Here is a 15,127-nt window from a genome sequence, read left to right as displayed (position 1 = left end):
GGCGCCTGGGCTTAGTTGCTCTGCAACATGTGGGATCTTCCCAGACCAGGGCTCGAACCATGTCCCCTGCATTGGCAGGTGGATTCTTAACCACTGTGCCACCAGGGAAGTCCTTCCCAGTGTCATTTGTTGAAGAGACTGTCCTTGCCCCACTGAATGGTCTTGGTATCCTTGTCAGTCATTTGACCATATATGTGTAGGTTTATTTCTGGGTTCTCTATTCTATTCCCTTGGTCTTTGTTTCTGTCTTTATGGTGGTACCACTCTGTTTTGATTACTATAGCTTTGTAATAAGTTTTGAAGTGAGGAAGTGTGAGACATCCATATTTGTTCTTCTTTTTCAAGATTGTTTTGGCTATTTGGGACCCCTTGAAATTTCATATGAGTTTTAGGATGGAGTTTTCTATTTCTGCAAAAAAATGCTCTTGTGACCTGAGGTACTGCCTTTGAAAACCACTTTTCTATTCTAATTTTTAGCAGAATTACTGAAAAAATAACAGCAGCAATATCTAACCCTCCTGTAGCATCAGCTAAAATGTGCCAGGCAGTATTCTCTACCCTTAACTTAAATCAACTCGTTTAATTCTTGCAACAGCCCCTGAAGTAGGTATTGATAGTTTCCCCATTTATAGATGAGGAAACTGAGACACAGAGGGGAATTCTGCATCTTACCTAATGTCACACATTTAAAAAGGTCAGAGTAGGATTCAAGTGCAGGTGATCTGACTCCAGAGTCTGAGACTTTAGTTGCTATCCTGTACTCTTTATGGAAGAAGAAAAAGCATATAGGAGTTCAGGCTGCATCTGTTAGACTCTTGGTAGATGTAGGCCAAGATGTGCAGATGTACAGAGAGGCCCACACATCTCACTGGGTTATACCTCTGAGCTGTGCTTCCCCAATTTTGTTCTGTATTAACATGTTACGAGAGAAAGGAAGGAAGGAGGGAAGGAAGGGAAAAGAAGAAAAAAAGATACCTTGGTCAAAAACAAGGTAAACAAAATCAAACATTTTTACCTTCTGTAGAACATCTCAGAGTCTATGATGAGTTCACATGCGTTATAAAGTCCCAAAAGGAGGGCAGGCTATTCGGTGTTTCCCAAGCTCACTGGGTACAGAGCTGTCCTTCAGGGTCTGTAGACCCTCTCCTCTGGGCGCAGGCTTTGGGAAGCGCTGGCTTAAACAAATGACCGGAAGCACCCCTTCTGTGTGTCTTTTGCCAGCAGGACGGTTTGGAACCCTCAGGCACAAGTCCTCCTCATGTGTCCGTTTCTGTGTCTGTCCCTGTCAGTCACAGGCCTGAGCTCATGGGGAGCTGATAGCGGGAGTAGATTCCAGAAATACGCCCGCTTCCTGGGGTCCCCGGGGTCCAAGAGGTGACTCCATTTTCAACCACAGCCAGGGACTGTGTGGGAATGAAAAGATAAAGGAACTTTATGCTCGAGGAAAGCAAGGAGCAACTGGGCCACCAGGAAGGAAATACAGAAAATAAAAATGGGGTGATGTTACCGAAGGCACAGAATTCTGGAGCTTCCAGCATGTATTTACTCAACAAAAGCTCACTGGGTGCCAGCTGCCAGGCAGTGCTCTCAGCTCCCCAGGGATTCTGTGGGGCACAGGATACCAGCTGACCTTCTAGGAGCCAACTGTTGGCTCATCCAGATGAAAATGTTTTCATTCTCTGCCCCAGTTTCTTCATCTGGCAAACAGCAAACAGAAAATGATGCCTTAAAAGGATGCAATCAAAAACACAATGTTGGGACTTCCCTGGTGGTGCCGTGGTTAAGAATCCTCCTGCCAATGCAGGGGACACGGGTTCGAGCACTGGTCTGGAAAGATCCCACATACTGTGGAGCAACTAAGCCTGTGTGCCACAATTACTGAGCCTGCTCTCTAGAGCCCACAAGCCACAACTACTGAGCCCATGCGCTGCAACTACTGAAGCCCACGCACCTAGAGCCTGTGCTCTGCAACAACAGAAGCCACCGCAATGAGAAGCCCGCTCACCACAACTAGAGAAAGCCTGCGCGCAGCAACGAACACTCAAAGCAGCCAAAAATAAAAAATAAATTTATTTAAGAAAAAAACCAAAACACACAATGTTATTTCAAATGTATAAAGACAGAGAGATACTACATAGAATCAAGGAGGTTGTTTTTCTTTAAGGAAAAAAGAACATAAATGAAATGGTAAAATTTTCAGAACCTAGAAAAATATTGTTTTAGGAAACAAAATTCAAAACTGAAAAACAGAAAGCAGCAAATCTAAGAAAATAAAGAGACAGTAAAAGGAACCAAAGTGAAAAGAACAGACGATTGGAAAGAGAAACTATTAAAAGATAGAGTGCAGCTACAGACTGCAAAAGTGTAGAATTCGATAAATTTAAAACAACCTACTGCAAAAGATAAATGAATCAGCAGTGGCCAAGAGGAGCAGGTAGTGGCTGTGGCTTCTTTATTTTAATATCCCCCCTGGCTTGCAGAGATCAGACCTTCAGAAGATACTGGTGAGGATGAAAGGAAATGACAGACATGTGGCCCGAGGGGGTAGCCGCCCCTCTGCCAAGGCCCGCTTATCAAAGGCTAAACTCCTCCCTTTCTTCAGTGATGCTAATATTTCAGCTTTCTATGCCTGCTCCTCCCTACTTTAATTTGGAAAACATTGAAAGCCCTGATACTACGGCAGTGGGACGTGACAGCATACTATTGCTGCTGATAAACAACTGAAATTACTACTAACGAAGCACTTGATTATTTCTAATGTCAGCTGGAAATTGTCCAAGTGAGGATTTCTAGAAACTCCTAGAGAATATTATTATATTTAAATTACCTCTTTACTTAAACTGTTGCCCATGCTGGTATTTTAAAAATTGAAAAAACACAGAAGAGTAAATAAATAAAAAGTGAAAAAATCCCTTTCTCCCTAAACTGCTCCCTATACATAGCCCCTATTAATTAATTAAATTATTAATAGAAATTAATAATTTCTATTCCTTCTAGATATTGTCTGTGCCTAAACATATGTATAAATGTGCATAACTTTATACAAATTACATCATTCTAAACATACCACCTTGTAATTTGATTTATTAAGTATATCTTAGATGCCATCCCATGTCAATACATTTAGAAATTTTTTGCATTGATATACAGTGATGCATTTCATGTTATATTTAATCACTCCCCTGTTGAGCATTTAGATTATCCTTTATACTTTTTCAAAAAAATAATAAATTATTTGAGTGGAAAAATTCCTTTAGTGGAATATTAAATTAGACTATGTTTCCTTTAGTTTATTCAGTGAAATAGACAACTAGGGTTCAAAGCTGAGGGCAAAATGGTGCAAAGCACTCTTATCTCCGGAAGAGACAAATGCAACAAGCGCTCAAAGATTGGGTTAGATACTTCCCCCAAGGTCTTTTTTTTTTTTTTTTTTTTGTGGTACGTGGGCCTCACTGTTGTGGCCTCTCCCGTTGCAGAGCACAGGCTCCGGACGCACAGGCTCAGTGGCCATGGCTCACGGGCCAGCCGCTCCGCGGCATGTGGGATCTTCCCGGACCGGGAAACGAACCTGTGTCCCCTGCATCGGCAGGTGGACTCTCAACCACTGCGCCACCAGGGAAGCCCTTTTTTTTTTTAATTGAAGTATAGTTGATGTACAATGTTGTGTTAGTTTCAGGTGTATAGCAAAGAGACTCAGATATATACACACACACACACACAGACATATACATATATATATGTAGACATATATACATATCTGAATATATATATGTATTCCTTTTCAGATTCTTTTCCATTATAGGTTATTACAAGGTATTGAATATAGCTCCCTGAGCTATACAGTAGGTCCTTGTTGTTTATCTATTTTACACATAGTAGTGTGTATCTGTTACTCCCTAATTCCTAATTTATCCCTCCCCCACTTCCCCTTTTGTAACCACAAGTTTGTTTTCTATGTCTGTGAGTCTATTTCTGTTTTGAAAATAAGTTCATTTGTATTATTTTTTTAGGTTCCACTTATATGGGATTCGTTTTTCTCTGTGTGCTAATCTCTAGTTCCATCCATGTTGCTGCAAATGGCATTATTTCATTCTTTTTTATGGCTATGATTCCATTGTGTGTGTATATATATATACACCACATCTTCTTTATCCATTCATCTGTCATTGGATATTTATGTTGTTTCCATGTCTTGGCTGTTGTAAATAGTGCTGCTGTGAACATTGGGGTGCATGTATCTTTTCAAATTAGAGTTTTTGTCTCTTCTGGATATATGCACAGGAGTGGTAACTATTTTTAGTTGTTTTTTTTTAAATGAAGTATAGTTGATTTACAATGTTGTGTTAATTACTACTGTACAGCAAAGTGATTCAGTTATACATACATACATATATATATACACACACACACATATACACATCTTTTTTATATATTCTTTTCCATTATGGTTTATCACAAGATATTGAATATAGTTCTCTGTGCTATACAGTAGGTAGGTCCTTGTTATATATCCATTCTATATATAAAAGCACTGCTAACCCCAACCTCCCACTCCATCCCTCCACCAAACCCCTCCCCCTTGGCAACCACAAGTCTTTTCTCTATAACTGTGACTCTGCTTCTGTTTCATACATAGGTTCATTTGTGTCATATTTTGATTCTACATATTAAAAATATCACATGGTATTTGTCTCTCTCTCTGACTTAGTATGATAATCTCTAGTTGTATCTATGTTGCTGCAAATGGCAATATATCGTTCTTTTTTATGGCTGAGTAATATTCCATTGTATATATGTACCACATCTTCTTTATCCATTCCTCTGTTGATGGACATTTAGGTTATTTTCGTGTCTTGGCTATTGTGAATAGTGCTGCTATGAACTATAGGGGTGCATGTATCATTTTGAATTATAGTTTTGTCCAGATACATGCCCAGGAGTGGGATTGCTGGATCATATGGTAATTCTATTTTTAGTTTTCTGAGGAACCTCCATACCATTTTCCACGGTGGCTGCACCAACTTACATTCCCACCAACAGTGTAGGACAGTGCCCTTTTCTCCACACCCTCTCCAGCATTTGGTATTTGTAGACTTTTTAATGATGGCCGTTCTGACTGATGTGGGGTGATACCTCACTGTAGGTTTGATGTGCATTTCTCTAATAATTAGCGATGATGAGCATCTTTTCATGTGCCTGTTGGCCATCTGTATTTCTTTTTTGGAGAAATGTTATTTTTAGTATTTTAAGGAACTTCCATACTGTTCTCCCTAGTGGCTGCATCAATTTACATTCCCACCAACAGTCTAAGAGCGTTCCCTTTTGAGAAATGAAATTGTATTCAAGTTGTTTTCATCTAGAACAGGGGTCAGCAAACTATGGCCTCCAGGTCAAATCTAGTTAGTTGGCCACCTATTTTTCTACCCAGTTTTATTGGAACATAGCCACGCCCATTCATTTACATATCTTACGGCTATTTTTGTGCTACAGCAAAGTTGAGTAGTTATGATAGAGACTGTGTGGCCTGCAAAACATAACAAATTTGGTATCTGTCCCTTTACAGAAAAACTTTGCCGACCCCAGCTCTAGAGAAGTCAAAGACTTAACTCCCCTGCCATGCCCTAGGGATCAACAAATATAACTGCTTGAGCAGCAGTTGGAAGAGTGGCTCTGTACGGCCCTGTTGTTTGTATTTCTGGTGCCAGACTGTCCACACTCCCGGGCGACTGAGGGGAAGTAAAACCAAGGCAGTGCAGCCATTGCATTGCACTGCTGGGGAGAGGAATCCTTGTGAGCATATCCCCTCGGGCAGGATGGGAGGGCAGGGAGGTATCTACAGACTCGTCAGCACAAAAGAGAAATTCCAGGAGGTGCTGAGCTGCTGAAGTGGAGGGTGGGCAGGGCTGCAGGAGTCTGTGCTGAGACTCTGGTCACTTGGTCATCCTACAGGAGCTGCTGACTCTCGCCCTAAAGACTCTTCATTTCTGAAGACAAACGGTTGTCCACTCCTCCTCCGCCTCATTTCGCAAGAACCTCATCCTTACTTAACATGCCCATCCTCCCCGCCCCCGCCCTGCACCGGGTCATTCCTGATAGCATCTGAGAGGTGCTTTTGTCATTGTGGAAGAGGGCACTGTAAACTCTACACTGGGTGAACTTCACCTTATTATGTTTAGAGCAATTACTCCTTTGTGATATGACTTCTGTAAGAGTCACCTCGCATTTCTAAATTATGTTTTGAAGAAAGCTTAACTTGTTATCAAACGTAATTTGTTGGTAGACAATTTGAGTGGTCAAGTTCCAATATGTGGTGAGACCTTATGAGGAACACTCTGCTAGAAAAGTAGGGCATCCTCCCGTCTCTAAATAAGGGTGTTTATTCAATAGTTAGTTATTCCCCTCCACCACATGCTAGGCCCTCTGCTAAGCACTGGGAGTGCCTGCCTTCAAGGACCTCTGTGTGCATGTGTGGAGGGGGGATGAGAGTGGGGAGGAATGGGGAGGGTGGGGCCAGAGAAGTTAGGAATAGATGGTTGTAAATCATGAAAAATACCCATTTAATGTGAGCTCAGGGTACTGTTGGACTTGACCCAGCTGTGTGGGGTGGGGCTGAGATGTCTAAGCTGAGTTCTAGAAGACAAGCAAGAACCAACTGGGGAGTGAGCGATGGGAGAGGAGGCTCGAGTTCGGCCTGGAAGGCCAGACCGTGAAGCCTGGTGAGCCATTCTCTGGAGCCAGGACCCTTCCCTTGAGACAGTGGGGACATGAAAGGACTGAAACAAGAAGGTTAGATTGAGATCGTTAGATACTGAGTGAGCAATTTGAAGGGGGTGGGGAGTAAAATCAGAAACAGGTTTCTGCAAGGAAAAAATGAACTTGAACTAAGGTCTTAGCAGTGAAAATAAAGAGGAGAGGAGGTTGCAAATGTATAAGACTGGATAGTCAGGATGGTCAACTGGATTGGGAAGGAATGTTAGAAAAAGAAGGAAATTAAGAAGGATTGCCAGTTTGGGGTTTGCGAGCTCACAGGTGATTGGTAGGGACATTCACCGGGATGGGGAAGGTATTAGCTGACCATTGCTGTGTAATAAATTATCTCGAAATTTAGCAGCTTAAAACAACATTTTTTCTCTCACAGTTTCTGTGTCTGGAATTTAAGAGCAGATTAGCTAGGTGATTCTGACTCAGGGTCTCTTATGAAGTTGCTGTCGAGACATCAGTCATCTGAAGGCTCCATGGGGGCTGGAGGATCTGCTTCCAAGGTGACCCACCCGCATGGCTATTGGCAGGAGGCCTCAGTTCCTTCCTGGATTTTTACAGGAAGCCCTGGTTCCTCACCACCTGGATCTCTCCATAGGGCTTCCTGAACATCCTTAGGACATGGCAGCAGCAGGCTTCTCCCACAGTGAGTGATCCAAGAGAGAGCAGAGAGGAAGCCACGTGCTTTTTAGGACCTAGTCTGACAAGTCACACACTGTCACGTCTACCTTATTCTGTTCTTTAAAAGCAAGTCACCAAGTTCAGTCCACACTTAAGGAAAGGGGGGGTGTTAGGCTCCAACTTTTGAAAGGAATGTCAAAGAATTTGAGGACACTTTTTTAAAACTACCACAGAGAATGTAGGATGTAGCAGATCTGTGCAGAGGAAGATGCTGAATTCAGTTTTGTACGTGTTGAATTGGAAATGCCTGTGAGTAATCCACGTTATGAACTGTAGATTCGCTTCAGAACCAAGTATATGCCCCTTCCCAGTGTGAGATTATGCCATTTAATTGAATCTTCTCAGTAACAAGTATTGATATGTCTTAAGGTTTTAGAAAACATGTGAAAAAGAGAATAATATATACCCTGCAGGCAAGAGGTAGAATTCTCCATGCAGCCCTGTTCACGGCCAAGGATTTAATGAATTATTATCTGAAAAGAAATGTTTGAAATGCTATTTAGGCTTTCCTTCTATTCCTGCTGTGTTCCTCAAACTTTAGGGCTCATAAGGTTTACTACAGAGGATTTTATACAAACGACATATGCTATAATTCAAGGGTCATTTGGACAGCAAGTGATTTTTGCTACCTGCAGATTTTGAGAATTCAGCCCTGTGTAAGGAGACTGTATAATGTTTCTCTCCTCTGAGAACATGAGAACAGATGGCTGTGGTTTGTGGGGTTTTGCAAAATCCCTAGAGAAGGTGGTAACTGGGTGAGTGCCCAGTGCTTGTGTTCCTTTAGTTTTTTGTCATCTCCTTTCCCTATTCTCACCCCCTTCCTTATCTGCCTCAGCTGGCTGACTTATAGGAGTCACCACACTTATCTTTTCTAGGGTGAGTGAGGCCCAGTGGGGTAGCTAATTGTTGACAAGAGCCTCATTTCATGGGCTCAAACCCAGCTTCCTGTTGTGGGACCTAAGCGCCCATCCTTTCCTGGGTATCAGCTGGATTAACCTGAGTGTGAACCCCAGTGCCTCTGCCTTGCCTCCCAGTTGAGTAATGTGATAAGTGCCCTGGGGCACACAGGGTGGCATGTATCCTTATCTTAAATTGTCCAGCCTACTTTATCAGACAAGAATCCTGAAATGGCAACTCTCCAACCATTGGTCTTTAAAGGGCTAATTTATGTACTCAACAAAAGCAGGCAAGCACCTCATGAAAGGTTTTGTTTCTTCTTTTTTTTTTCTTTTCATTTTTATCTCCACTCCTAGAGAAAGTGACTTATGAAGTCTGTCACAAGGGAACTCTCTCTTTATGTAATCATTTCCCAAAATTTATCAGCATAACCATATGGTATTTTTCTAAAGAACAATTAACATCCTTAACCTGCTACCCTATTTCTATGGAGCTGTATTTTTTAGTGGTCAGTCTTATAAGAATGATTATTCCCTAAAAGGGCTGTTGCCTGCTGCTGGGTGTGCATGCCCGCCAGGAAACATTAGAATCTAGAAGTGTTGTGTGTGCGCTAAGTCTCGGTTCACTGCTCATTCGCTATTAAAAAGAAACTGATCTCGGACAAAGCTAATCCTACAACAGTTAAATCCCTCCAGATTCATAAATGCTGGAAGGATATACAATGTAGAATGGGCTTACCTTTGTACCTGGTCTAAACTCAAGAGGGTGCATATAACCAGGTCCCAAAATTTTCCTTTTTCAGTTGATCTTTTACTCTGGTGTCAGGACCGCCGTGCTACTGCGCGCTAGTTTCTTTATTAAGAAGCAGAAGTACCAGAGACACAAAATCTACTAATATACATGGGATCCATTCTCAAATTGGAAGATTCTATTTACGTCACTGTTCCCCACTTGGTGGTATTTGTGATTAGAGGGGTGCCCAGATTCAGTATAAATAGCACTGAATCACCCAGGAGCACGGTTCTTTTTCCAACTTCTCGATTGAGTTGAGCCCTTAGATAATTCATCCATTTTCTTTTCTAATATCTGAGTTCAAGGCTATTTATTTTCCTCTAGGAATTTCTTTAGCTGCTTTCACAAGTTTTGACACGTAGGGCTTTATTGTTCATTTACTTACAGATGTGTTTTTAAATTTCCACAGTCTTTTTATGATTGATTTCTTATATATGGCCCTGAAGTCAGAAAATAAGGTACACGCAATGTTGACTTTTGGTATTTTACAAGACATTCTACATAGTTTTCATGAGTTTGAAAAAATTGTGTATTTTTCTTGAGTGCCGATCTGTCCATTAGACCAAGCTATGTTAGTACTTTGTTCAGATCTTCTGTATCTTTATGCATTTTTTCAGATTGATTCCTAAATTCTTGAGACATTCAAATTTCCCCCCATGAAGTTAATTTCTCCTTATAATTTATATTCGATTTTTTGGCCTGTGTTGTTAAAAGCATATTGGCTCTGGGTCAATATATCTTCTGAGAAATTCCTCTTTTTATCATAAAGTAATAACTTTCTTAAGCCTTAATAATGCTTTTCTGCCTGAAGTCTATTTTGTTTGCTACTAATATTGTGACAATTGCTTTCCTGTGGCTATTGTTTTTCTGATATTTCTTTTTATATCACTTTATCATCAACACTTCTGCATTATTATTTTTAGATGTTCCTTTTTTTTTTTTTTTTTTTTTTTGCGGTACGTGGGCCTCTCACTGTTGTGGCCTCTCCCGTTGCGCAGCACAGGCTCCGGACGCGCAGGCTCAGCGGCCATGGCTCACGGGCCCAGCCGCTCCACGGCATGTGGGATCTTCCCGGACCGGGGCACAAACCCGCATCCCCTGCATCGGCAGGCAGACTCTCAACCACTGCGCCACCAGGGAAGCCCTAGATGTTCCCTTTTCTAGCCAGCATGGCTGCTCAGGGTAAATGGCACTGCCTGCTATGACAAACAACCCCAAATCTCAGTGCTTCAACACCACGAAGTTTTAAAAATTATTCTTTAATTATTATAATCTCTTTCATATTGCTTTTTGTGTTTTTTCTAAAGATTTATTGCTAGTTCTTCTGTTTACAGCATCTGCTGGCAATCCCCCATAGTGTTTTTCCGTAGTTTAGTTAGTAGTTTGGTGGGCGTGGGTGAGGGTGTTGGTGTGGGTTCACCTTTCAGAGGGTTTTTTCTTTCTCCTAAGTGGATTTCCAGTGAATCCTAGATAGTAGAAGTAGCACCATTAAGTGGTTTCGTATTTGGTTCTTTTGGAACCCTAGGACTCGAGGCTTTCAATGGTCCTAGGTGAATTTTCATTTTAATCTTTTGACTTGCGTTTCCTCCATCATTCAGGTAATATAAATCAAGACATACTTGGCATACAAGCAGTGTCTCTAATTCTCATAGGTTGCTTTTAGTTTTCCACCCAAGATTCCAGGCAGACTGTGCTTTCCAAGGCCAGAGGATAGAGTTTGTTCTCATCCCTCTTTCATTAAGAGGGCCGCTTTTTAAGGGCCACGGCCTTATTTAGCAGTTCAGGGTCTAGGCGTTTCTTCCAGCACCTGGAGGTCACTTCTCCTGTGGGGCCCAAAGGCCTATGTCCAGTCCAAAATCCTGCAGGCTACCTTTCATCAGCTTTCTAGAATAACTCTTTATTTCCAGCACCTGGGGATTTCCCCCAGTCTCTTTCAAGTTTGGAAATGTATTAATTACTTTTAGGGTGTTCTGTCTTATATAGCATTTCTTTGGATTTATAATGATAAATGACATTACACCTTGCCAGCCACTTTCTGATCCCTCTTTTTTTTTTTTTTTTTTTTTTTAGCAAATAAAGAAAAGTCTCAGAGGGAGAGCCCAGGGGTTTCTAGCTTGAATTTAATAGCATTGTTTTATTTTGATTATATTTAATGTATGTGACTATTTTAGGTGAGTGACTCTAAGTTTCCTTATATACAGTGATAACAAACCTTCCTTTCAAAACAAACTTAAGTCAATTTAAAGAAAAATATTAAGTAAATTGACAAGGGCTAGGTGGCTATGAGAAAGCCATGAAGGTGCTATGTTCATATTCAAGTTTATAGAATGCTTGAAAAGCAGTTGGTGGTCTTCTGAGCTTTGTCCTCATTTAGAAAAATGTTCCTATATGCTAAGCAAACCTAGACAAGAAGATGTTTATCATCACCCTGAGCCTGGGTTGAGAATGTGGGAAATGCCCTGATTTGGGTAATCCAAGTCAGGGCATAGTGCCAGTCAGATATTCCCTTCAAAACAAACAGCTGTACTGCTCAGAATGGGCTGGATTAGCACGTGGTAACAGAGAAACCCAATATCTCAGGGCAAAACAAAAAGATTTCTTTCTTGCTCATATATCCAACGATCTTTATCCAGTAGGGGCTCTTCTCCTCCCAGCCCCTGTTCTGAGCTCCTCCATAGGCACCAAAGCGGGGAACAGCACGTGGCACCTACACTTGGTCCTAATTCTTCTGCCCGGAAGTGACACCTGCCACTTCCGCCCTCGTTTCATTGATCAAAGCAAGTCACATGGCCACCCTAATTTCAGAGGAGGACAAAAGGCGGAGAGCCAGAACTATTTGGTGAAGAGCGATAATGTTTATAAAACCGCCCAGCAAACAGTTCTGGATCCGTCCTCTAGATGGCGACGTGGAGCCAAGCATCTGTTGGGGAGGTCAGCAATAGTAGAGTCAGACTCAGTGTTTATAACACCCCCAGCCTGTTGGGTAGCTCCCTTCCGTACAGAGAAAACCCCTAATTAGGTAGTGACTACGGTTGGGTAAGGTAAAATACTTAACCTTCACTATGGACTGATTTGTTACCTAACAGATCCCAAGAGGCTTCCATTCCCATTGGTAAAACTCCATGCAGTCCCATCGCCAACTACTCTGGCCACTTCATTTCTACAAATATTTATAGACCTAATGTATGAATGTGGTTGAAGTATTTACAGTGAGCACAACTTGGGTTTCTGCCAGGTTTGCCTCTGGGCTGTTCTGGTGCAGCGTTCCTTCTCTGTCCCTGGGGTTTCCTAAAAACTCCCCACGGCCTTCTGTAATATCTGTGGATTTGTGAGTCCCTCTCTTCCGATCACTGCCTGGTCACAGCTTCAGCTTCTCTTTTCCCTCAGGTATGCCGCCTCTGGTTTTCTAGCACTTTCTTAACTGCGTCTCTGTGCCGTAAAGGGGCGCTGAGAGACAAAGGCTCTATTTACTAACTTCAGTGAGTCCAGGGCACTTATAGGCTCTGCGGAGATTTGTGCAGCACTGAAATTTTCCCTTACCGAGGCTGAAACCCCAATTTTAATAACCTTAATATATGTTTTGTCCAACCATGACACAGACTTCTGTTAAATCACTGATCCTGCTATTATGTTTAAAATGAGGGAACACAATACCTTACACTTAGTGAATGCCTTATAATTTCCAGAGTATTTTCTCATGTATTCTAGTTATTGTTTATTCTCCACAGTCACTGTAATATTCTGTATTCATTAGCTTCATTTAAAATCACAAAGACAGTCAGCTAATTTTCTCAGAGCTTGTCAGTACTAACCGTAGAACTGTAACCCAGGACTATAACCTCATATCCAGGACCCTTTCAGTTATTCCATGATGTTGCCTATAACTCACAAACATCAACAAAACCTACAAAATTTTAAGATGGATACTATCTGTCTATTTTTAAACCCTTCATATTTATCTTGGAGCTAAGGCCAGCACCCTTATGTGCTCTCTGAAGCAAGTAGGTATGATGTCATTTTTTTTTTTTTTTAGGTTGACTCATAGGCAACTAGAGAAAATAATGTACATGTGCATTTAGGGGATTTCAAGTTCAATAATTCAATCCAACACATATTTATCGGGTATTTATTTCTACCAGGTGCTGGAGATGTAATAGTAAAGAAGACAGACATGGTTTCTGTCCTCATGAAGCTTCAAGGCTAATGGAGAAGGCAATTATAATAGCAAAAAGAACTACAATAAAGCAGATAACATTCGTTTCTTTCAGTGTTCTTTTCAGGCATTGCACAGTCTCTCTTTTATTGGAGAGGAAATGGAGGCACAGAAAGATTAAGTAACTTGCCATATGACACACAGTAAGGGGTAGAGCTAAGATTTGAATCTAGCTGCTCTCAACAGCAGCATTTTGCTACTTTACAGGTACTACAGGGTTGATGTCAAAGAGAACGCACACAGATCACTTCAGATGACGAGGGGTCATTGTAAGGAGATTTGAAAAACCGCAACAGCATGGGAAACCTAGACAGCTATCCCTCTGGGTCCCAGGACTTTCAAACTGGGGCCTAGAGCAGGCCTTCTCTTTGCCTACCACCCCACCTCCATTGCTGGACAGTCTGGTTTGCTGCACCCCATGCGGTGCGTCTCTGGCAAGGGTTATCTTGTTCCTGCCAATACGCTTATTGCCTTTGACTCACAGGCTGACCCCTTGCTCACTGTTTTTCGACTAGGGTGCAGGACTCATTTCAGAGAACATATAGGGCAGAAGCCACAACAAGTGTATGGAGAAAGAAACTCCCTGGGGTTGTGTTTTTGAAGGGGTCTGTGGGGTTGACGGGTAAGGACACAGGCATTTACTTCTCTCAGGGGAGCAGTGCTGAATTGCTGGTGACAGTCCTCATTATTATTTTTTATTATTATTTTTTATTTTTTTGCTGTACGCGGGCCTCTCACTGCTGTGGCCTCTCCCGTTGTGGAGCACAGGCTCTGGACGCACAGGCTCAGCGGCCATGGCTCAAGGGCCCAGCCGCTCCGCAGCATGTGGGATCTTCCCGGACCGGGGCACGAACCCACATCCCCTGCATCGGCAGGCGGACTCTCAACCTCTGCGCCACCAGGGAAGCCCCTCATTATTTTAACTCCATCATCCCATCTTCACCACAAGCATGAGGCTGGTCTGTTTCATTCTTCTACATCCTTAGCACAGAGTAGACACTCGATACATATTTGCTGAATAAATGAAGCAAGCACAGTTATCACTACAGACACAGGATTTTGTTTACGTCATAGACTTTGTTAACAATAAGGGGTTTAACTTGAATCCTGAAGAAACTGATCATCCAGGTAAGCAAACTCCAAATGTTTGGTAGACCCAGATTGAGGTGGAGAGGAGTCGCAGTAAGAGAGGGAGGGAGGGATTAAATTTAGAACTTTAACACTAAGGTTTATCATGTTTAAATTTAGATTAGTGTCTACATCAGAGGTATTCACCCTAGATGAGTAAAATTACATGGAAGCCACCACGAAGAAAAATATATTATCGTAGGGAGGGTGGGAGGGAGACGCAAGAGGGAGGGGATATGGGCGTATATGTATATGTATAGCTGATTCACTTTGTTATACAGCAGAAACTAACATACCATTGTAAAGCAATTATACTCCAATAAAGATGTTAAATATATATATATATATATATTATCATGATAAATGGGGATGTACTGAACGAGGGTCAGGAGATAAAAATAAGTCAAGGGGAATTTACTGTGAACAGTGATCAGCTTCCTACAACAGCATATAGATTTGCCACAGTTTCCTCCAGTATTTGTCTGTTCCCTTCCGCTAGTCTTACCAAGTGGGTAAGTCCTGGGTTCAACAGTCCCGGGTTCAACACTGATTAGGGAGAAAAGATGGTAACTCATGACCAGAACCATCTTCACCAACTTATATTTCACAATGAATCTTTAAATATTCAAAGAAGGAAGGAAAATAACATCAGTTGGC

The 15,127-nt window shown here is 41.8% G+C and overlaps 1 protein-coding gene and 1 long non-coding RNA gene across 8 annotated transcripts in view; one reads left to right on the top strand and one right to left on the bottom strand.

Annotated features, from left to right (window-relative positions):
* PRUNE2 (prune homolog 2 with BCH domain) overlaps window positions 1–15,127 on the top strand; it is a 375,414-nt gene that overhangs the window by 309,392 nt on the left and 50,895 nt on the right. The gene's annotated exons all lie outside the window — the stretch shown is intronic.
* LOC117312638 (uncharacterized) lies at window positions 993–2,539 on the bottom strand. 2 transcript variants are annotated; one of them, XR_012332565.1, is made up of 2 exons: window positions 2,395–2,539; window positions 993–1,403 (listed from the first exon to the last, which is right to left on the bottom strand). It is a non-coding gene; the product is annotated as an uncharacterized lncRNA (long non-coding RNA). The 2 variants fall into 2 exon arrangements; XR_004527014.2 differs by lacking the exon at window positions 2,395–2,539 and adding an exon at window positions 1,508–1,761.

This window comes from Tursiops truncatus, chromosome 6 (genome assembly GCF_011762595.2).
Source record: "Tursiops truncatus isolate mTurTru1 chromosome 6, mTurTru1.mat.Y, whole genome shotgun sequence".
Lineage (NCBI taxonomy): Eukaryota > Metazoa > Chordata > Mammalia > Artiodactyla > Delphinidae > Tursiops > Tursiops truncatus.
Note: the sequence above shows the minus strand (reverse complement) of the source record. Positions and strands in the feature narration are given on the sequence as shown.